The sequence below is a fragment of the Apodemus sylvaticus genome, chromosome 1 (assembly GCF_947179515.1).
Source record: "Apodemus sylvaticus chromosome 1, mApoSyl1.1, whole genome shotgun sequence".
NCBI lineage: Eukaryota > Metazoa > Chordata > Mammalia > Rodentia > Muridae > Apodemus > Apodemus sylvaticus.
In genome coordinates this window covers 172,646,081-172,669,015 of record NC_067472.1, presented here as the reverse complement: position 1 = coordinate 172,669,015, position 22,935 = coordinate 172,646,081, and the positions used below count along the sequence as shown (strand labels likewise).

The following is a 22,935-nucleotide window of genomic DNA, read 5'->3' as shown; positions in this document are numbered from 1 at the left end:
TAAACACACAGCTTACGTATTCAATGAAATGAGGTACATAGCTACTCTTCCTGAAATGCCAAGAATTAAATAGTTTTACAATCTGATGATCCTTTGTCTCTTGACAAGATAGGTTCTGCCCCCATATCTACCAGAATTCATGTTTTTTACTTGCCCCAGAGCTATGTTCCCAAATCTTGAGCATTGCTTTTAGACCATAAACCAATTCTTATGAATGATGTTATTTGTGCTTAACAATAGCCTAAGTGACTTCTATTTTGTATTACTGCCAGAAAAATTCTGACACCTCTGGTCATTATGTCTCAGTGATTTTTAGACTCTAAACCTTGAGCATTGTCTCTGAGTAAACTATACCCATTCTTGTGAAAGTAGCTAGATGTTCCATATAAAGAATCTCAATCTAAGCATGTCTTAAATCATTGTGCACTTGGGGATGAATTCAAATTTTTTATAAAATTTTACTGTCCTTAATATGGCTAAAAGGTGATCTGGGCCAGACTCTAGAAGTCTTCTTTCAGCCCTGTTACAAACCAGGTGGCACTGAGTTTTATTCATACCTCACCCTGATTGTTTTTTCCTCTGCCTGCTATAAACTTGCAGTGGAATCACCACATTAATGTCTCTTATTCTAGAAATACCCTAATGTGTCAATATAAACCAGCATAAGGTGATGTAGTTTGGACAAGTCAGTTCGTTATTTTTGGTGTTTGAAGCATTCTTATTTTTCTAATATGATTGAAAAGATGGACTTTTTCAGAGGTGGAGTGGTGGATTTTTAGTTGAATTGATCCTGTTATATTTCTGATGTAGTGTAAAAAGAAAGAAAGCAGAAGACCAGTCTACCCTCAGCAGAAGTGACTGTTAATTTTCAATTACAAAGACAGACATTCTAAAGTGGGAAAATGGGTATCTGTGAAAAGGGAAGGTCTCACAGAGAGTTTCTGTAGGGAGTTTTCAGGAGATGGAAATTTAAATGCAGATTCAGGTACCTACAGTTTAGTTTTCATGTTCTGGTTGTTCTTCTCATCTCTCTATTATATCTTTAAAAATTGAAGAGGTGCAGCCAGCTGGGAGAAGTCGGTGTGCTCTGGTGAATCCATCAGGCCCCAGCGGGAGCCTCCGGGTGCCTGCTTTGGGATCTGAATGGCCAGGGCCATAGCATTCAGTCTCCAGGAAGTGCGGGAGACCCGGTGTGCACCCAGAGGCAGAATTACAGGAAAGCACAAACAAGCAAGTGAAAGAGCTAAAAAAAAACCATCCAGGATCTAAAATCAGAAGTAGAAATAACTAAGAAAACTCAAAGGGAGACAACTTAGGAGATAGAAAGCCTTGGGAAGAAATCAGAGGACAGAAATGCAAATATCAACAACAGAATACAAGGAATAGGAGAAAGGATCTCAGATGCTAAAGATTCCATAGAAACCATGGACTCAACAGTTAAAGAAAATGCAAAATGTAAAAAGCTTGTAACCCAAAATATCCAGGAAATCCAGGACACAATGAGAAGACCAAACCTAAGGATTATAGGCATAGATGAGAGTGAAGATTTACAACTTAAAGGGCCAGCAAATATCTTCAATAAAATTATGGAAGAAAACTTTCCTAACCTAAAGAGAGAGATGCCCATGAATATACAAGAAGCCTACAGAACTCCAAACAGACTGGACCAGAACAGAAATACTTCCTGTCACATAATAATAAAAACACCAAATGTTCTAAACAAAGAAAGAATATTAAAGGCAGTGAGAGAAAAAGGCCAAGTAATATATAAAGGAAGACCTATCAGAATCACAGCAGACTTTTCACCTGAGACTATGAAGGCTAGAAGGTCCTGGGCAGATCTCATGCAGACTCTAAGAGAACACAAATGCCAGCCAAAACTACTATATCCAGCAAAACTCTCAATCACCGTAGATGGAGAAACTAAGATATTCCATGAAAAAACCAAATTTACCCAATATCTATCCACAAACCCAGCCCTACAAAGGATAATAGGAGGAAAACACCAATACAAGGAGGGAAACTTCACCCTGGGAAAAGCAAGATAGTAACCTTTCATCAAACCCAAAAGAAGTTAAGCAATCAAATTTAAAAAATAACGTCAAAAATGACAGGAAGTAACAATCCCTATTCCTTAATATCTCTTAACATCAATGGACTTAATGCCCCAATAAAAAGACACAGACTAACTGACTGGATACGTAAACAGGACGCTACATTTTGCTGCTTACAGGAAACACACTTCAGGGTCAAAGACAAACACTACCTTAGAGTAAAAGGCTGGAAGACAATTTTACAAGCGAATGGTCTCAGGAAACAAGCTGGAGTAGCCATTTTAATATTTGATAAAATTGACTTTAAACCCAAAGTCATCAAAAGAGACTCTGAGGGACACTTCTTGCTGGTCAAAGGAAAAATACAACAAGAAGAACTCTCAATCCTGAACATCTATGCTCCAAATGCAAGGGCACCCTCTTTCATAAAAGAAACTTTATTAAAACTCAAAGCACACATTGCACCCAACACAATAATTGTGGGTGACTTCAACACTGCACTTTCCTCAATGGACCGATCAGGAAAACAGAAACTAAACAGGGACACAATGAAACTAATTGAAGCTTTGGACCAATTAGATTTAACAGATATATATAGAACATTCTATCCTAAAACAAAAGAATATACCTTTTTCTCAGCACCTCATGGTACCTTCTCCAAAATCGACCATATAATTGGTCACAAGACAGACCTCAACAAATATAAGAAGATCGAACTAATCCCATGCCTCCTATCTGATCACTATGGAGTAAAAGTGGTCTTCAATAGCAACAAAAACAACAGAAAACCCACATACACGTGGAAACTGAATAATATTCTACTCAATGATACCGTGGTCAAGGAAGAAATAAAGAAAGAAATTAAAGACTTTTTAGAACACAATGAAAATGAAAACACAACATACCCAAATCTATGGGACACAATGAAATCAGTGCTAAGAGGAAAACTCATAGCCTTGAGTGCCTGCAAAAAGAAAATGGAGAGAGCATACATTACCAGCTTAATGACACACCTGAAAGCCCTGGAACAAAAAGAAGCTATTTCACCCAGGAGGAGTAGAAGGCAGGAAATCATCAAACTCAGGGGCGAAATCAATCAAATAGAAACAAAGAGAACCATACAAAGAATCAACAAAACCAGGAGCTGGTTCTTTGAGAAAATCAACAAGATAGATAAACCCTTAGCCAGAATGACCAAAGGGCACAGAGAAAGTATCCAAATTAACAAACTTAGAAATGAAAAGGGAGATATAACAACGGAAACTGAGGAAATCCAAAAATCATCAGATCCTACTACAAGAGCCTGTACTCAACACAACTGGAGAATCTGGAGGAAATGGACAATTTCCTTGACAGATACCAAATACCAAAATTAAATCAGGACCAAATAGACCATCTAAATAGTCCCATAATGCCTAAAGAAATGGAAGGAGTCATAGAAAGTCTTCCCACCAAAAAAAGCACAGGACCAGATGGTTTCAGTGCAGAATTCTATCAGACCTTCAAAGAAGAGTTAACACCAATACTCTTCAAACTATTCCACAAAACAGAAACAGAAGGAACACTACCCAATTCCTTCTAAGAAGCCACAATTACGCTGATATCAAAACCACACAAAGATCCAACAAAGAAAGAGAACTTCAGACCAATTTCCCTTATGAACATCGATGCAAAAAATACTCAATAAAATTCTTGCCAACCAAATCCAAGAACAAATCAAAATGATCATCCACCATGATCAAGTAGGCTTCATCCCGGGAATGCAGGGTTGGTTCAATATACGGAAATCCATCAATACAATCCACTACATAAACAAACTCAAAGAACAAAACCACATGGTCATTTCATTGGATGCTGAAAAAGCATTTGACAAAATTCAGCATCCTTTCATGCTTAAAGTCTTGGAGAGAACAGGAATTCAAGGCCCATACCTAAACATAGTAAAAGCAATATACAGCAAACCGGTAGCCAGCATCAAACTAAATGGACAGAAACTTGAAGCAATCCCGCTGAAATCAGGGACTAGACAAGGCTGCCCCCTTTCTCCTTATCTTTTCAATATTGTACTTGAGGTACTAGCTCGAGCAATTAGACAACATAAGGAGGTCAAAGGGATACAATTTGGAAAGGAAGAAGTCAAACTATCATTATTTGCAGACAACAAGATAGTTTACCTAAGTGACCCAAAAAACTCCACTAGAGATCTCCTACAGCTGATAAACAACTTCAGCAAAGTGGCAGGTTATAAAATCAACTCACACAAATCAGTGGCCTTCTTATACTCAAAGGATAAGCAGGCTGAGAAAGAGATTAGGGAAATGACCCCCTTCACAATAGCCACAAACAGTATAAAGTATCTTGGTGTGACTCTTACCAAACATGTGAAAGATCTGTATGACAAGAACTTCAAGACTCTGAAGAAGGAAATGGAAGAAGACCTCAAAAAATGGGAAAACCTCCCATGCTCATGGATCGGTAGAATCAATAGAGTTAAAATGGCCATTTTGCCAAAAGCAATATACAGATTCAATGCAATACCCATCAAAATCCCAACTCAATTCTTCACAGAGTTAGAAAGAGCAATTATCAAATTCATCTGGAATAACAAAAAACCCAGGATAGCTAAAACTATTCTCAGCAACAAGAGAAATTCTGGGGGAATCAGTATCCCTGACCTCAAGCAATACTACAATAGTAGAACAATAGTGTTAAAAACTGCATGGTATTGGTACAGTGACAGGCAGGAGGATCAATGGAACAGGATTGAAAACCAGAAATAACCCACACACCTATGGCCACTTGATCCTCGAAAAAGAGGCTGAAAACATTCAATGGAAAAAAGATAGCCGTTTCAACAAATGGTGCTGCTTCAACTGGAGGTCAGCATGCAGAAGAATGCGAATTGATCCATCCTTGTCTCCTTGTACTAAGCTCAAATCCAAAATGGATCAAGGACCTCCACATAAAGCCAGACACTCTGAAGCTAATAGAAAAGAAACTGGGGAAGACCCTTGAGGACATCGGTACAGGGAGAAAGTTTCTGAACAGAACATGAATAGCGAATGCTCTAAGATCAAGAATTGACAAATGGGACTTCATAAAAATACAAAGTTTCTGTAAGGCAAAGAACACCATCAAGAGGACAAATCGGCAACCAACAAATTGGGAAAAGATCTTCACCAATCCTACATCAGATAGAGGGCTAATATGCAATATATATAAAGAACTCAAGAAGTTAGACTCCAGAAAACCAAACAACACTATTAAAAAATGGGGTACAGAGTTAAACAAAGAATTCTCACCTGAAGAACTTCAGATGGTGGAGAAGCATCTTAAAAATGCTCAACTTCATTAGTCATTAGGGAAATGCAAGTCAAAACAACCCTGAGATTTCATCTTACACCAGTCAGAATGGCTAAGATTAAAAATCCAGGAGACAGCAGGTGTTGGAGAGGGTGTGGAGAAAGAGGAACACTCCTCCACTGCTGGTTGGGTTGCAAATTGGTACAACCGCTCTGGAAATCAGTCTGGCGGTTCCTCCGAAAACTGGGCACCTCACTTCCCGAAGATCCTGCTATACCACTCCTGGGCATATACCCAGAGGATTCCCCACCATGTAATAAGGATACATGCTCCACTATGTTCATAGCAGCCCTATTTATAATTGCCAGAACTTCGAAAGAACCCAGGTATCCCTCAACAGAAGAGTGGATTCAAAAAATGTGGTACATCTACACAATGGAGTACTATTCAGCCATTAGAAACAATGAATTCATGAAATTCTTAGGCATATGGATGGAGCTAGAGAACATCATACTAAGTGAGGTAACTCAGACTCAAAAGGTGAATCATGGTATGCACTCACTAATAAGTGGATTTTAACCTAGAAAACTGGAATACCCAAAACATAATCCATACATCAAATGAGATACAAGAAGAAAGGAAGAGTGGCCCCCTGTTCTGGAAAGACTCAGTGAAGCAGTATTCGGCAAACCCAGAAAGGGGAAGTAGGAAGGGGTGGGTGGGAGGACAGGAGGAGAGAAGGGGGCTTACGGGACTTTCGGGGAGTGGAGGGCTAGAAAAGGGGAAATCATTTGAAATGTAAATAAAAAATTATATCGAATAAGAAAAAAAAGAAAAAAAAGAAAAAAATTGCTTTGCCCTGCCTACCATGGTACATGGCATAGTTAGGAATAATTTGAACAAGTGCAGCGAATGAGGAGGGCCTAGAATTTTAACATAGAATCTCTAGGTATCAGCATACCTTAGTAGCATCAAAAGTGTCTTGGCTTGCAGTAGGAATCAGCACTTTCCTAGCCAGGGTTACCTGATTATGATCATGGGAAATTTCATCTATTAGACATAGGTCAGCAGAACCATAGAAATGCATGCAATCAGAGTTTATACATTCTTATAAGAAACTGAAAATAATAGATTTTTCAAGAAGAATACAGTTGTAGTTGCCAGGAGTCAATGACACTTGCAAGCTGTAAAGGGTATGCAAGATTAATATCAAAGACTAATTGTTTTGCCAAGTTTCTATATGCTTTTCTGACTTTAGAGAATGTAAAGATATACCAGTGGCATGAATGTTCCACTGTCTGAGGCAGTGCTTCTGGTCTCAGGAATTGAAAGGGACTTAGTACCCCAGCAGTTACAGACTCTAAACTGAAAATTTTATGGCAAGTGCTTCTTGTGCCAGTTAGGCCAAGCCAGCTCCATAATTGCTCAAAGTTTCTCTCCTTTTGTTTTCATTTTCAAAAAAATAAAAGTTGAACTTCAAAGTACACAGGGAGTAGCAATGAAATCTCAAGGCAATAATGCTTTTCAGCATAACCAACTAAAAATTCCACTAGACATCCCTATAGACCACATTTTAGTAGTCATATTAAAGACAAAAATAATGACCAAATATCTCCACTCGGTTTGTGCCACAAAGATTGAGAAAATTTATCTAAATTTCAGTGTCATATAATTAATATGTTATGATGCATGTCCTGCATTTTAATTATTAAAATGTCATGTGACCATTTTTGCCTAAGGAACAATATAACCAGCAGTAACAGACGCATTTAAGAGAGGCAATATAACAAGGAACAGCAATTCAGCAGTCACATTCTTTCCCTGAGATTTCATCAATGATTTTCTTTAGTCACTAGTTTCTTTTTCTGGGTCATCTTTGCTAGAGAGACTGACATTCATGACTTGATAACTCCACCACCCCATTCACTTTCTTTGCTTCAGGTGTAGTATCTATAGATACTTTGGATCTTCCACATCAATTTTTTTTTATGTCAAGACAGTCTATCAGATATCCACACTGTGTTTTCATTCCACTGAGGAAATATACAAACATAAAATCAGCTCCAGCAAATGATTGGACCTGAGAAGTACCAATCACCTTACATAACATCTCTACAAAGGACTATTACTGTAGGGGCACAGTGAGAAATGTTCAGTAGCAGTAGAGAGTCCTGAACCAACACTGAAAAGAATAAAACATAAAAAATAGGAGATAAAATTATGATGAGTAGGAGTATTATTCTTCTACCACCTTTTATTTTAAATAATATTTGAGGTCTCCATGACCTCTTTCCATAAAGATTTATCCTGAGAGTTATATGCAATGCCTGTGGTGAGAGTCATAGCATATTGTTGGAACATTCCTCAAAAGCCTTGGTAGTATGTGCAGAAGATTGTCAGTTTTTAATATTTTAAATGAAGCTAAAATAGTAAAAGCTCTTAATAAAAAGATGAACATATCACTATTTCTCCTCATATAAGAACAGCTAAAACGAGCAAAGTGTAAGTGGGTAGAATATATATTTTAACTTGCCCAACTAGCAAACATCTGTAACATCTATGAGCCAATATTATATGACAGTAAACTAAAATTTGAAGCATGAAAGAGGCTTTATATTAGTTCTTACATATGAAGAGCATGTGTTAACTATCAACTGAACTTACTCATTGTATTATATATTATATTAGTATTTCAATGCTGAAAATTTGATGAAAGCATTCAGGAGATTCTTGTGCTTTCTTTAGGTTGTTACTTTCTAGAAAAAGAGACAGAAAGGAAAAAGAACATCTTCCTTTTTATTTCCCTCAGACAATGGTCCTGGAAGTTTAGATGTGACCACATAGGCCAAAATAAACTGTATTTTTCTGTCTGCAATTATTTTGGACTCAATTGTAATATATTATGAATAGAGGTACCTGATGAAGCAATCCACACTGATTCTAGATTTTGCACTCTCAGCTGTGTATTGAGTAACATACTTTATGTTTCAAGGTTGAAGGTAATATTTTAAGACAATGCAAATCATGAGTAATTCCATTTGTTGTAGATAAGAACCTGAGTCAGTAAAAATCAGTGAAGCATCCCTAGAAACCAGGGAACTCTTATCGTCTGTTTTTTTCTTATTTTATTTATTTACATTTCAAATATTATCCCCCTTCACAGTTTCCCCTCAAAAAACTCACTATCCTATCCCTCCACCCTCTGCTTCTATGGGGTTGCTCACCCAATCACTTATCCACTCAAGCCCAACCACCCTAGTATTTTCCTACACTAGGACATCAAGCTTTCACAGGACCAAGGACCTCCCCTCCCTTTGATGCCAGACAAGGGCATACTCTGCTATATATGCATCTGAAGCCATGCGTCCCTCTATGTGTATTCTTTGGTTGGTGGTTTAGTCCCTGGAAGTTTAGGGGGTTGTGGAGCGAACCAGTTGTTCTGGTTGTTCTTCCTATTGGGTTGCAAACCCCTTCAGCCCCTTCAGTCCTTCACCTAAATCCTCCATTGGGGTGCCCCTGCCCAGTCTGATGGTTTTCTGGAAGCACCTGCATTTATATTGGTAAGGATCTGACAGGGCCTTTCAGGAGACATCCATTTCAGGCTTGTGCCAGCCAGTACTTCTTGACATCAGCAATAGTGTCTGGGTTTACTGTCTGCATATGGGATGGATCCCCAGGTGGAGCAGTCTCTGGGAGGCCTTTCCTTCGGTCTCTGCTCCACTCTTTGTACCCTCATTTCCTTTAGACAGGACCAATTCAGGGTTAATATTTTGAGAAGAGTGGGTGGCCCGATCCCTCAACCAGGGGCTGTGCCTAACCTCTGGATATGGTCTCTACAGGTTCTCTCTCCCCTTTGTTGGGTATTTTAGCTAATGTCATCCCCATTAGGTCCAGGGAGGTTCTTGCTTTCCTGGCATCTGGGACTATCTGTCGGCTGTCCCCAGTTCCCCATCTCCCATTGCTACATACCTCTGTTGAATTTCCTGACCCTCTATACATCTTGGCTGTCTCCTCCCACACTTGATATTGCCCACTCTTTTCTTCCCTCTTGCCCTCCTCTCTCCCTCCCAAGTTCCTCCATCCCTCTACCACCCATGACTATTTTGTTCCCCCTTCTAAGTAAGACAGGAGAATCTACACTTAGGTCTTCCTTCTTCTTGAGCTTCATAAGGTCTATAAGTTGTATTATGGGTATTCTAAGCATTCTTCCTAATATCCACATATCAGTGCATATATGCCATGAGTGTTTCTTTGTGTGTGTTTGTGTGTGTGTGTGTGTGTGTGTGTGTGTGACTGTGTTACCTCACTCAGGATGATATTTGAGTGCCTGAAAATCCATTTGCCTACAAATTTCATGAAGTCATTTTTTTAAATAGTGGAGTAGTAATACTCCATTGTGTAAATGTATCGCATTTTCTGTATCCATTACTCTTTTGGGGGATATCTGGGTTCTTCTCAGCTTCTGGCTATTATAAATAAGGCGGCTATAAACATAGTAGATCATGTGTCCTTATTGCATGTTGGAGCATCTTCTGGGTATATACCCAGCAGTTGTATAGCTATGTCCAATTTTCTGAGGAACTTCCAGAGTAATTTTCAGAGTGGTTGTACCAGCTTGCAATCCCCAAACAATGGAAGAATGTTACTCTTTCTCCACATCCCTGCCAGCATCTGCTGTCACTTGAGTTTTTGATCTTAACTATTCTGACTGGTGTGAGGTGGAATCTCAGGGTCATTTTGATTTGCATTTCCCTGATGGCTAAGAAAGTTGAACATTTCTTTAGGTGTTTCTCAGCCATTTGAGATTCCACAGTTGAGAATTCTTTGTTTAGCTCTGTACCCCATTTTTAATAGGGTTATTTGGTTCTCTGGAATCTAACTTCTTGAGTTCTTCACATATTTTAGATATAGCCCTCTATCAGATATAAGATTGGTAAAGATCTTAATCTGTAAGTTGCTGGCTTTTCTCCCTGATGATAGTGTGCTTTGCCTTACAGAAGCTTTTCTTTTTTTATTAATTAATGTATTATATGTAAGTACATTGTAGCTGTTTTCAGACACCCCAGAAGAGGGCATCATATCTCATTGTGGATGGTTATGAGGTACTTTGTGATTTCTGCGATTTGAGGTCAGGACCTTCAGAAGAGCAGTCAGTGCTCTTAACTGCTGAGCCATCTCTCCATCCAGAAGGTGGATCTACAGAAGGTGAATCTATAGTCCTTACCCACCCATGCCTACCTGAACCAGACAGTCATGCCTTTCTTATTACAGAAGCTTTTCAATTTTATGAGATGCCACTTCTTGATTGTTGCTCTTAGAGACTGGGCCATTGGTGTTCTATTCAGGAAATTTTGCCCTGTGTCAATGTGATTGATGATCTTTCCCACTTTCTCTTCTATTAGATTCAGTATATCTGGTTTTATGTAGATGTTCTTGATACACTTGGACTTGAGCTTTGTACAAGGACTGCCACTTGAGCCAGTACCGTTGGTTAAAAATGCTGTCTTGTACTGGATGTACTGGATCGTTTTTGCTTTTTTTGTACTGAATGGTTTTAGCTTCTTTGTCAAATATCTGCTGACCATATGTTTGTCAGTTTAATTTTGGGCCTGCAATCCTATTCCATTGATTTACATGTCTGTCTCTGTACCAGTATCAAGTAGTTTTTATCACTATTGCTCAATAATACAGCTTCAGATCATGGATGGTAATACCCCAGAAGTTTTCTTTTTTTAATTTTTAATTTATTTACATTTCAAGTGTTATTCCCTTACCCGGTTTCGTGCCTCCCCATGAAATCTATCCCATCCCCCTTCCCCCTGCTACTATGAGGGTGTTCTCCACCTACCCACCCACCCACTCCCACCTACCTGCCCAAAATTCCCCTACACTGTGGCATCTATCGAACCTTCATAAGGTCAAGGATCTCTGGTCCCACTGATGTCTGACAGTTCTGTCCTGTCCATATGCAGCCAGAGCCATGTCTACTCCTTGGTGAGTGGTTTGGTCCCTGGAAGCTATGTAGAGTCTGGTTGGTTGACACTGTCTCTTTCAATGGGCAACCCCTTCAGTTCCTTCAGTCCTTTCTCTAACTCCTCCATTGGGGACCCCATGCTCAGTCCAATGGTTGGCTCCGAGCAGCCACTTTTGTATTTGTGTCAGGGCCTCTACAGAGAGAGCTCTATCAGTCTCTGTTCAGCAAGCCTTTCATAGCATCCGCAATAGTTTTGGAGTTTGGTGACTGTATCTGGGCTGAATCTCTGGGTGGGACAGTCTTTGGATGGCCTTTCTTTCAGTCTCTGCTCTGCACTTTGTCCCTGAAACTTCCTCCCATGGGTATTTTAATCCCCCTTCTAAGAAGGACCAAAGTATCCACACTTTGGCCTTCCTTCTTTTTGAGCTTCATGTGGTCTATGAATTATATCTTGGGTATTCCGAGTTTTTGAGCTTATACCCACTTATAAGTGAGTGCATACCATGTGTGTGCTTTTGTGATTGGGTTACCTCACTCAGGATGATATTTTTTTGTTCCATCCATTTGCCTAAGAATTTCAAGAATTCATTGTTTTTAATAGCTAAGTAGTACTTCATTGTGTAAATGCACCACATTTTCTGTATCCATTCCTCTGCTGAGGGACATCTGTGTTCTTTCTAGCTTCTGGCTGTTATAAATAAGGCTGCTTTGAACATAGTGGAACATGTGTCCTTTTTATATGTTGGAGAATCTACTGGGTATATGCCCAGAAATGATATAGTTGGGTCCTCAGGTAGTACTATGTCCAATTTTCTGAGGAACTGAAAAAACTGATTTCCAGAGTGGTTGTACCAGCTTGCAATCCCACCAGCAATGGATTGTAATCTTCTCCAGCATCTGCTGGCACATGAGTTTTTGATCTTAGCCTTTCTGACTGTGTGGTGGAATCTGAGGATTGTTTTGATTTGCATTTCCCAGATGACTAAGGATGTTTAACATTTCTTTAGGTGCTTCTCAGTCCTTCAGGCTTCCTCAGTTTCATATTCTTTGTTTAGCTTTGTACACCATTTTTAATAGGGTTATTTGTTCTTTAGACTCTAACTTCTTGAGTTCTTTGAATATTTTGTATATCAGCCCTCTATCAGATGTAGGATTGGTAAAGATCTTTTCCCAGTCTATTGGTTGCCATTTTGTCCTATTAACTTTGTCCTTTTGTCTTATAGAAGCTTGGCAATTTTGGAGGTCTTATTTGTCGATTTTTTTTTTTTTTAGTCCCTATTGTGTGTGTGTTTGTTTCTCTTTGGAAAGCAATGTTCAGGGTGGGAGGAGGGGAGGGACAATTCATGCAAGACTTCTTTATTTTTCTAATTTTTTTATTTACTTTTTTATTAGATATATTCTTTATTTACATTTCAAATGATTTCCCCTTCCCACGTTCCTCCCACTCCCCACCCCCAAATGGCACATAAGCCTTATCTCCTCCCCCTGTTCCACAATCAACCCCCTTCTACTTCCCTGTCCTGCAGAGTCTGAGGGAAAGACCATGCAGAGACTACCTCACAAAGTGATCCATCCCATATAAAGTTACAAAACCCAGACATTATTATGGTTGTGCATAAGTACTTGCTGACTGAAGCTGGATATAGCTCTGACCTGGGAGGCTCTTCTAGTACATGACAAATACAGAGGGGGACACTTTCAGCCATCGATTGAACTGAGCACAGTGTCTCCAATGGGGGAGCTTGAGAAAGTACTCAAGGAGCTGAAGGGGTTTGAAGCACTACTTGTAGATGCTTGATCTTAGAGTATAGGCCTTTGGTGCTCTGTTTAGGAACTTTTTCCTTGTGCCAATGTGTTTGAGACTTTGTCCCACTTTCTCTATTAGATTCAGTGTATATGGTTTTATGTGAAGACCCTTGATCCACTTGGACTTGAGCTTTGTACAGGAATATAAGAGTGGATCAATTTGCATTCTTCCTAATGTTGACTGCCAGTTGAACCAGTGCCATTTGTTGAAAACCTCTGTATGGTTTTAGCTCCTTTGTCAAAGAACAAGGTACCGTAGGGTATGTGTGTTTATTTCTGGGTCTTCGATTCTGTTCCATTGATCTACCTGCCTGTCATCGTACTAATATAATGCAGTTTTTAACACAATTGCTCCAAAAGAAGTTTTCTTATTTTGAGAATAGTTTTTGCTAGCCTGGATTTTTGGTGTTCTAAATAAAATTGGGAATTGCTCTTACTATTTCTGTGAAGAACAGAGAAAGAATTCTGATGGGAATTGCATTGAATATGTAGATTTCCTTTGGTAGGAAGACAGTCAATGAGCATGGAAGAGAACTTCCCATATTCTGAGATCTTCAATTTCTTTGTTCAGAGACTTGACGTCCTTTTATTTGCTTGGTTAGAGTCACCCCAAAATATTTCATATTATTAGTGACTATTGTGAAGGGTGTCATTTCCCTAATCTCTTTCTCAGCCCATTTATACCATGAGTAGAGGAATGTGACTTATTTGAGTTAATTATATATCAAGCCACTTGGCTGAAGTTGTTCATCAGCTGAAAGGGTTCTCTGGTGGAATGTTTTGGATCACTTAAGATGATACTAGCATATCATCTGTAAATAGTGATATTTTTATTTTTTCCTTTCTTTTTTGTTTTTGTTTTTGTTTTTTGGATTTGTTTTTTTTCGAGACAGGGTTTCTCTGTATAGTCCTGGCTGTCCTGGAACTCACTCTGTAGACCAGGCTGGTCTCAAACTCAGAAATCTGCCTGTCTCTGCCTCCCAGAGTGCTGGGATTACAGGTGTGCACCACCACTGTCCAGCCCTACTTTTTCCTTTCTGATTTGTATCGATTTGACCACCTTTTGTTGTCTAATTGCTCTGACTAGACCTTCCAGAACTATGCTGAATAGATGGGGAGAGAGTGGGCAGCCTTTCCTAGTCTCTCATTTTAGTGGGATTGCTTCATGTTTCTCTCCATTTACTTTGTTGTTGGCTACTGGTTTGCTGTATATTGATTTTACTATGTTGAGGAATGGGGCTTGAATTCCTGATCTTTCCAAGACCTTTAACAAGAAGGAATGTTGAATTTTGTCAGATGCCTTTTCAGCATTGAATGAGATGACCATGTGGTTTTTTTCTTCTTATTGTTTTGTTTGGTTTTTATAGTTTGTTTATATAGTGGATTACATTAATGCCTTTTCCCTGGAGTAAAGCCTACTAGATCATGGTTAATGATGGTTTTGATGTGTTCTTCAATTCAGTTTGCTATAATTTTATTGAGTATTTTTGTATCAATATTGGTCTGAAATTTTCTTTCTTTGTTTAGTCTTTGTGTGGTTTAGATATCAGAGTAATTGTGGCTTCATAGAATACATTAGTGTTCCTTCTGTTTCTATTTCATGGATTAACTTGAGTGTTGCTATTGGCTCTTTGAAGATCTGGTAGTATTCAGCTCTAAAGTCATCTAGTCCTGGGCTTATTTTGGTTGGGAGAGTTTTAATGACTTATTCTATTTCTTCAGGGATTATGTGACTGTTTAAATGGTTTATCTGATCCTGATTTATCTTTAGTAGCTGATATATGTCTAGAAAACTACCCATTTCATCTAGATTTTGCAGTTTTTTTGAGAATAGGCTTTTGAGGTAGTACCTGATGAGTTTTTTAATTTCCTCAGTTTCTGCTTTTTTTTTTTTTTTATGTTTCTGATTTTGTTAATTTGGATATTGTCTCTGTGTCCTTTAGTTAATTTTGCTAGGATTTTATCTGTCTTGTTGATTTTCTCCAAAAAACAGCTTTTTGATTTGATTCTTTTTATTGCTCTTTTCATTTGGTTGACTTCAGCCCTGAGTGGTGGGAGAACTGGGCTCTGGTGATGCAAAAGTATATTGGCTTCTATTGCTTACAGTCCTTCACTTGCCTCTCACCATCTAGATATCTCTGCTGTTTACTTGCCTGGGTATTTCTGTCTGGAGCCTGCCTCCTGTGTCCATAGGTTGCTCCAGGTCTCCTGGGAGACCTATGGCCTTGGCTGTAACTGATCTCATGTAAGGCCTTCAATCTATGGGGTATTCAGAGAGATAGACATGCTAATGATGTGCCCTGTTACCCTGGGTGCAGCAGATCTTCTTGGAGGCATTCAGGCTGTGAAGTCTTCAGAGGAAAAGACCAGCTGACAATCTGCCCTTCCAAAAGGTGCAGGTCCACCCCTTGATTTTTAAAATATTTTTAAATTGTTTTTATGAGATAAAGAACATAAACATTCATCTCATGAAAGGTTGTTTGAGAGAATATAGAAGGAAAATATGTCAAAATGTACTATAGTAAAATTCTAAACACATAAAAGTGCTGAAGAACAAATCTATTTAGTACTGGTATGAAACAGACAAATACAAACTTGTAGTTTAACACATAATAGCTAATAACCTAAACACAAACTGTCTGACTGGTACTCTAATATGTCAATTCAATGCTCTTCTGATGAAATAAGGCCAAAATCTTTTACTCCATAGTACATCCTAATTATATGTTTCTAAGTAAAAGGATCTTCCTAAGCTAGTGAAGAGATCTATTAATCCTCACTACTTGCTTTAGACTGATCACATTAAACAATGTTTTATTTCCACTTACTTGTTTCACTGCCCTCTGCTTCCTCTATGTCCGCAATCTACAGTTGCTGTGTTTTATTCAAGACAGAGGACTAACTCAGGTTTCAATACAGAAAAGTCTCTGCATTAGAAGAAACCTCAGACTCTACATTATATTATAGTATATTGAATGTTGTCTTTTAAACACAGAATTGTACCCAGTGGAAAGTAGGAACAGAAGATACATTAATGACTTCCTAATTACAATTTCTTTTCAGATGTTTTAGACCTCAGAAACCAATATTTTTTAAGATTTACGTATTTATTATATGTAAGTACACTGTAGAGGTGAGAGGTGGGGAGTGACATATGCCTTTAATTCCCCCACTTGGGAGGCAGAGGCAGGGTGATTTCTGAGTTTGAGGCTAGCCTGATCTACAGAGTGAGTTCCAGGACAGCTAGGAGGGGTCAGCCTTGTCTACAGAGTGAGTTCAGAGTGAGTTCCGGGACAGCCAGTACTACACAGAGAAACCCTGTCTCAAAAAAAAAAAAAAAAAAAACCCAAAAACAAAGAAACAAAAGTACACTGTAGCTGTCTTCAGTCACCCCAGAAGAGGATATCAGTTCTCATTACAGATGGCTGTAAGCCATTATGTGGTTGCTGGGATTTGAATTCATGACCTTTAGAAAAGCAGTAGGTGCTCTTAATTGCTGAGCCATCACTCCAACCCAAAACCAATGCTTTCAAACTTCTGTGTTCATTTAGTTCTCTTCAAATTACTAGATGACAAAAATGCAAAATGGATTTTGAACTTTATTTACATCTGTAAAGATTCTCTCATCTTTACATCTGTAAAGATTCTGTGATGTTTTTGGAGAGATGAGCCTTCAGCAAAAGACTTGCCACATTTTTTGCATTTGTAAGGTTTCTCTCCTGTATGGATTCTGCAGTGGCTTTGAAGATGAGTGCTCTGGTAAAGGATTTGCCACAATCTGAGCATTTGTATGGTTTCTCTCCAGTGTGGATTCTGTGATGAATTTTAAGACCAGATGCCATGGTAAGATTAGCCACATTCTCTACATTTGTAAGCTTTCTCTCCAGTATGGATTCTGTGGTGGGTTTTAAGAGTTGAGCCTTCAGCAAAAGACTTGCCACATTCATTACATTTGTAAGTTTTCTCGACCTATGGATTCTGTAGTGGGTAAATAAATATATCAATAAATTTAAAAAAATAAAAAAAAGAACACCAATAGCTTACGCTCTAAGATCAAGAATTGACAAATGGGATCTCATAAAACTACAAAGTTTCTGTAAGGCAAAGGACACTGTCAAAAGGACAAAACATCAACCAACAGACTGGGAAAGGATCTTCACTAACCCTAAATCCAACAGAGGACTAATATCTAATATATACAAAGAACTCAAGAAAGTAGAACCCAGAGAACTAAATAACCCCATTAAAAAGTGGGGTACGAAGCTAAGCAAAGAATTTTCACATGAAGAACTTCGGAGAGCTGAGAAACACCTTAAGAAATGTTCAACATCATTAATCATTAGGGAAATGCAAATCAAAACAAACCTGAGATTTCACTTCACACCAGTCAGAATGGCTAAGGTCAAAAACTCAGGAGACAGCAGATGTTGGCGAGGATGTGGAGAAAGAGGAACACTCCTCCACTGCTGGTGGGATTGCAAGATGGTGCAACCACTTTGGAAATCAGTCTGGCGGTTCCTCAGAAAACTGGGCATGTCACTTCCTGAAGACCCTGTTATACCACTACTGGGCATATATCCAGAGGATTCTTCAGCATGCAATAAGGACACATGCTCCAGTATGTTCATAGCAGCCCTATTTGTAGTAGCCAGAAGCTGGAAAGAACCTAGATGCCCTTCAACGGAGGAATGGATACAAAAAATTGTGGTATATTTTCACAATGGAGTACTATTCAGCCATTAGAAACAACGAATTCATGAAATTCTTAGACAAATGGATGGAGCTGGAGAACATCATACTAAGTGAGGTAACCCAGACTCAAAAGATCAATCATAGTATGCACTCACTGATAAGTGGATATTAGCCTAGAAACTTTGAATACCAAGGACATAATCCACAAATTAAATGATGTCCAAAAGAATGGAGGAGTGGTCCCTGGTTCTGGAAAGACTCAGTGCAAGAGTATAAGGGAATTCCAGAACAGGGAAGTGGGAAGGGGTGGATGGAAGAATAGGGGGACAGAAAAGGGCTTATGGGACTTGCGGGGAGTGAGGACCCAGAAAAGGGGAAATCATTTGCAATGTAAACAAAACAAAACAAAACAAAACAAAACAAAACAAAAAAAGTCGAACCGTGGGTAAAAACCTTTCCACATTCTTTACATTTATAAGCTTTCTCTCCAGTATGGGTTTTGTGATGTTTTTGAAGACAAAAGCTCCTGGTAAAGGACTTGCCACAGTCTGGACATTTGTAAGGTTTATCTCCAGTATGAATTCTGCTATAAGCGTCAAAATTTGATCACTGGCAAGGGACTCTCCACATTCTTTACCTTTGTAGGGTTTCTCTCCAGTATGGATTCTGTGGTGGGATTTAAGAGTTGAGCCCTTGGCAAAAGACCTGCCACAATCTGTACATCTGTAAGGTTTTTCTCCAGTGTGAAGCTTCAGATGAACATGAAGAAAGTAGCCGTGAGTAAAGGACTTGCCACATTCTTTACATCTGTATGGTTTCTCCCCAGTGTGGATTCTCTGATGAGCTTGCAGATATGAACCTGTGGTAAAAGACCTTTTACATATTTTACATTCATAAGGTTTTTCTACAGTATCGATTATATAATTCTCTCTGTGGCCTGAGAACTGAGAAAAGTACTTTCCACATTCTGTAAATCTGCATGGAATTTCTCTAGTTTTTAGCATCTGAAGTCTAGTGAGGCTTGCTGAACTCCTGGAGCACTTCCCAGATTTCTTATATTTTTGTTGAAAAAGGGATCTTGGATGTCCAACAAGTTTTGAAGGAGGGAAAAACTCCAGTCTATATATTTTGTATTTCTGAGCTTTCTCTCTAGTGTAGCTTTAATCATTTTGTGTCATATTTAAATAGAAATTGAAGGATTTATCACGTCCCATAAATAGGCATTGTTTCCTTTGACTATCATTTACCTTATCCCTATCAATGCTTGATTGTGCTATAAAGACTTTGCTGTACTTATCGTATCTCTGTCTGTTAAATTCTCCTCTTGCCTTAATTTCAGAATGATGACTACAAATTGAGGGCTTATTTAAAGTTTTATCCTGCTGATTGCTTATGGACAGCTTCTCATGGCTATAGTCCTGCTGATGCAAATGTGCTTGTGTGCACTGACCAGAGCCATCCCTACATTTATCACTGTTGTAACAATTCTCCAGAAAATAATTACTTATCTTTTCATTACTAGGAGTTACATCATGTTTATAGTTATCCCAGTAGTCATTTCTTTGGTAATCAATCTTCATAAGCTAATTGTTGTAGTTATTATGCAGTACAAAGTCTGTAGTAAGGCCTTTATTGTCTTCACAATATCTGTGGTGGTATTCAGAAATACCCATCCAATGATGTCTTTCACATGTTACTTTCACACACACAGTCTTAGGTTGATCTACAATGCAGTCCCAGTCATAAGGTAGATTTACCTGTTGAGAAAGTTGTAAAGAATGTTCAGTCAAGTACTTCTCATTCTGATAACACTATATGTGTTTTTCTGTGATATTAATCCCTCTTTCTTCCAAGAATGTTGAAATACTGCTTAATCCAATACTACATAAACATATCTCAAAGACTCACATGCACCCCCCCATGTTACTTCTCAGTGAATTCACACTTCCATGAAGAGTAAAGATATGCTTCAAAAACGGGTGTAAATATTTTCCTACAAGAGCCTCCCACTGTGAATGTGGAAGCAGCCCAAAGTGAGCTGTGTCATGAGAAGTTTGAGTATTTTTGATCTCCGCTGTCAGGAATGTCAGGAATGGGTGTTGCATACATATAATATCCATCATCCCAGAATTCATGCTCTTCACTGTCACCTCAACATTCCCAGAACTTCCTTGCATGTTACTTTCCAAGCCTGCTACTTCCAAGTTGTCCTGGACCTTCTCTCTGGACAGATTATTGTTTTCTCTCTATTTTGAACAGTTCCTTTGTTATGAAAACAAGACAGAACTGGAAAACATGAAATAAAATCAATCAATATATCACTTAGGGGACTTACATGAAAATAATATAGAACTATGATGCAAAAAGGTAAATGGTTATGAGGGCTGTGCCAAGTGGATTTCACCCAACCTTCAGCTCTTCTGCTGTCAGGAAAACAGTGTGCTGAACATGATGGATGCAAGAGGATATTCTATGGAGGCGTAGCATATAATTTGTAATAAATGTAAGGGCTGGCCTGAATTCTGTAGTGTAACAGACAATTCATACAGCATTGTGTCATGATTAAAACATAAACTTTCTAAACACACAAGGAAAACAATAAAAAATGAATAAATACAACATATAATTATTCTAGAAAAGATTCATAGTTGCAGATTGAGCAATATATTTCAGAACGTTAGATTGTGCAATATACTTGAACACACTAAACAACTAGGAAAATGATGAGAAGACATAAGACAAATGAGAGTTACAAGGCCACAGAAGTTAGTGGATACAATGGCACAAGTTTTAAAATCTCCAAATAATGGCAATATTAGGACAGTTCAGTTTTTCAGATACCATGAATTTTTTAGAATAGCAAGAGAAGTCCCTCTGTATACAAATTAAATTTCTCAACTACCATGTAATGTAGAACTAAATTTTGACATAACATATAAGAAAGCAGCATTTATATGTGTAAATACACATATTATTTATATGTAATTTTAAATGAAAGAGAACTGTATCTCTTTCACTTCCTTTCCTGCATAGAGCTCATGCCAGATACTCTCACTGCAACTCTACTATGTACTATCCTCAAGATAGCCTCCTTGCTTTTATTATCAGTTTTTTACACACACATGCACACAAACACACACTCACAAATATATAAGTAAAAACTTTTAGTAAGTCATTGTAGTTTATTTGCATATGGGTTCAGTCCTGGCTACTCTGTATTAAACAAATAATAAAAGGGATTGGCCCTGAGAGAAGCTAATTTTCCATCTCTTAGCAGTCATAAATTACTTAGTTCTTTGGCTAGGGCAAAATATAAGATATAAGATATAAGGATGAAAATGAGATTGTCTGATAGTCCCTCAATTAAATATTTTTATCTCATTATATATATATATATATATATATATATATATATATAATTTACATATACAATTTGTTGTGTTACATTATTTTATTTATTTTATATTTGTGTGAAATTCTATACAGTACATATGTGAGATATATGAAATTATGCCACTTGGGTAGGCAATAGTCCCCAAAAGAACCATAGACTGTCAATAACCCCAGCACCAGGCATGAGAAACCTCATTAAAATTGTTTTGTATAATCACTACTTGAAAATAAGGATAATTTCACTTTTTTCCTTCCAAGTGTCTATTGCCTTAAACTCCCTTAAGTTGTTTTAGACCAATAGTTAAGACTTCAGCAGTGTAGAAGACAGGGATGGACAGAGTGGGCAACATTGTTCTTGATGTTAGATGGGTATGGGCACAAGGAGCATCCTTGATGGTTCCTAATTTTAGAGAGACAGTTTGAGGTTCTCAAGTTTGAGGTTTAGAATGATTTTGGATCTGGATCTACATTTTCTAATGTGCAGCTATGCTGCACATGTCCCTAATATCTTCTAGACATTTATCATGAACAGATGTTATATTTTTTAAAGGCCATTTCTCCATCTAATGAGGTGACTATGCTTTTTTTTCTTATAGTGTGTGTCCCTCATAGGTATAAGAGACAAAACATCTTTGCGTTCAGGCATTAACATTAAGCAGGTGCCATCTAGGACTTTTTTTTTCCTGAGAAGACATAAACATTGCCTCTCCTGATACTTGAAGGGAATCTGTTTTTTTTTTTCATTCATTATTTTCTAACCTTTCCATTTTTAATATATTTTAAGCTGTGTCTCCTTTAGTGTAAAATGGTTTTGGGCAACAGAAAACATATCAGCCTTTAATGTGAAGTATTTGAAACTGAGATGACTAAATGTGGTGATTTGGGTGACTATATAGCCTAATTTCAAAATTTGTTGTTTAAAATATTTGATATGGAATATTCAACACATAACTTGTTATAAGCCCATAATATTGGAGAAGGTGTGGTTAACAGCATGGTGAAGTTTGTGCTATGTGGGCAAGGCCAGGGATCCTTCCCTAGACCCTTATTGTGAGCTTGTCAATGTGTGTGTGTGTGTGTGTGTGTGTGTGTGTGTGTAAAAATCTTTGTGGGAGGTATCACATGAAGTCAACCTTAAGGTCCCATCTTTATGGAGGATGTCACATGTGCTTTACTAAGAATTTCAAAGTGGTTATGTCTAAAGCTTTATTGTAAACAGGAGATATAGTTAATTATCAAAAGGGAAAACATCACCAGATTTTGTTGTGTCTAAGTGTGCATAAAATAAACTATTCAGGGTCAGGCCAACAAAGTGTGAATCAACCCCAGCTCTTAGTGATGTTGAAACAAGCTGTTGTCTTCATTGCCTTTTGTATAAGCCTAGGTAGTTGCAGAGACTCCTGCAACTGGCATACAAAGTGTAGGGCAGGGTCCTCACTAAAGGTAAGAGCAAAAATTATTTTAGTAGAAGTGGCTAGTTCTATCACCAAGGAGAGTTGCAAAGGTGAGAGAGAAATAGGACATATAGAAATTTTAGTATTTCTTGGAATTCCCCTATTTTAGTAATTCATGAGAAGCCAAAAATATATTTTATCTGTTCCATGACCTCTGAAGCATAAACCATAAAAGCAATGGGAGCTTCCCAGCCAAGACTCCCATTCTACTATAACTTTCAAGTGGCATCAGAATTAGTATCCTGTCAAATATTTTAAA

The 22,935-nt window shown here is 38.1% G+C and overlaps 1 pseudogene; it reads right to left on the bottom strand.

Annotated features, from left to right (window-relative positions):
* Window positions 1-16,740: 16,740 nt before the first annotated feature.
* Window positions 16,741-18,833, bottom strand: LOC127694033 (zinc finger protein 420-like; annotated as a pseudogene).
* Window positions 18,834-22,935: the final 4,102 nt, after the last annotated feature.